We start from the raw sequence: 2050 nt of genomic DNA, 5'->3' as shown, positions 1-2050 counted from the left end.
TCTCTCTCTCTCTCTCTCTCTCTCTCTCTCTCTCTCTCTCTCTTCTGCACGCCGGTTAATTACTAATTTCGATATGTATGCAATCGAAACAAATAAAAAGAAAAAACTCTAATAAAAGAATGCAATAAAATGAAAGAAGTAAGTCATGGAAATTAAGAGTCAAAAGCTGTTTTCCTAGCTAAGTAAGATATTCTTATACTCATGACATTGTTAAGACTTTCGTGAATAATTCAAAAGATTGAAAAGTGAGGCAAGAGCACAAGAGCCAAAACAAACTAATTTTGGAGCTCTAAAATCAGCTTGTTTTGACTCTTGTTTTTGCCCGAATTTTCAACCTATTAAATTATTTGTGATAGTATATTATTAAAGCTCTTATTTTGATTTGTACTTTTATGTTGCGAATCTATATATTTGAGAGAAAAATATTACTCAGTTACAAAAACGGATTTCTGACTCTTAATTACTTATTATTTTCCATGACTTACATTTTTTGTGCAATTTGTGCATTTGGATGAAGCTTGGCGGGGGATGGTTTCGTAAAACGCACCCTTACACTGATAGCCAGATAGCGGTTATCTATTTGTTATCTAGTTGAGGGAATAGCTTTTTCGTTTTTGTTTGAATTTCCAATTTTTGAAATTATTTGCAATCGTATATCATTAGAGCCGTTCTCTTGTTGATTTGTACTTTCACATTGCGACTTAAATATTTGCAAGAAGAATATTAGTTAATTACGTGAGCAACTTTTTGGCTCTTAATTGCCTGTTACTTCCCTCGGCTGAATCCTTTTATACAATGTGTGCGCTTGGGTGAAGCTCGACGCGGAAAGGGGCTTTTCGGGAAACTGCAACAACTCGTTAATTACTCCCCGCGTGGAAGTTATTATGATGTGTCGAAACGCAAATTTTCACGTCGTCTCTTATACGATCGCGCCATCGACCGTCTTATCGTCGGCGTGTTGCGATACCTCCACAACTTCCTTTGCGCATTGCGAATTTTATTTTTTAATTAACCGACCATCCGAACGCGATGCGGTGTCCGTGACACGCGGAGAAAGTCTAATCGTCGCGCCGTCGCGTTTCACGCACGCATCGTCTCGCGCTGAGTTTTGTCACAATTGAATCGGTAGTCGTAGTATGCGCATGGCCAGCTCGGTTTATCACAGTTTATCACAGATTAATTACGGAAGATATGTTTCGGTACGTGTGCACGCAAAAGCACGTGCAAGTTCCGTTCCCCCGAGCGCCGTAACGAGGCGCGTGCATACGCGCGCGATTTTCGCGCGAGTTATGCGAGAAAGATGCCAAGGAGTCTCTCTTCCGACTCGTAGCGGCTAATTTCGCGCTGAATCGAGTGTATCGATAGAAATTACGTGTCCTGCAAGACTCGAGGGGCGTTTCGCGGGCACCGCTAAAATCTTCCTCGAAGAAAGTACGCGCCAGCGATCGCCGAGATTGTGGAATTCAAATTTAAGAACCCCGCACTTCACGGCCGGCCACATGGCACTGTCGGATTAATTCGAATGTCCGTCATCCGTCATATTACCATCATCCATTCGTGTTCCAGGCGAAAGCATTACGTGTCGAGTTACCTAAGGACAAGTTACTATTATCATTATTACGTCTTCTTTTTTTGTTAGAGTTTCTCTGAAACTTTCGTGATGACTATAATAGTAGCGTAAGTTTTATGTATTCTTCGGGATTACATCTTCGCTTTGTGTGAGCCTTGTACGACCCACCAGAGCGACATTCGCCAACTTACATGCTCACACATCGCCTGTGCATCGTCCAATTTCTCGATTGTCTCGGGCTATGAGCGACGACGGCGCGTTACGCAACGCGCCGAGAGAGCCGGCGATCGCCGTTGCGTTCGGTAAAAATTTGCGAACAAAATGAGGAACACACAATTCCGGCACACCTGCGACGTTTCCGACGCTGGGGCGTAAGAGGGAAAGGGAATAGACAAGAAAGCGAAAGAAATAGTAGAAGGCTTTCTCTCTCTCTCTCTCTCTCTCTCTCTCTCTCTCTCTCTCTCTCTCTCTCTCTCTCTC

Source organism: Odontomachus brunneus, unplaced genomic scaffold (genome assembly GCF_010583005.1).
Source record: "Odontomachus brunneus isolate Ranch 3 - 2012 unplaced genomic scaffold, Obru_v1 Obru_scaffold_022, whole genome shotgun sequence".
Classification (NCBI taxonomy): Eukaryota; Metazoa; Arthropoda; class Insecta; order Hymenoptera; family Formicidae; genus Odontomachus; species Odontomachus brunneus.
This window is presented reverse-complemented; position numbering follows the sequence as displayed.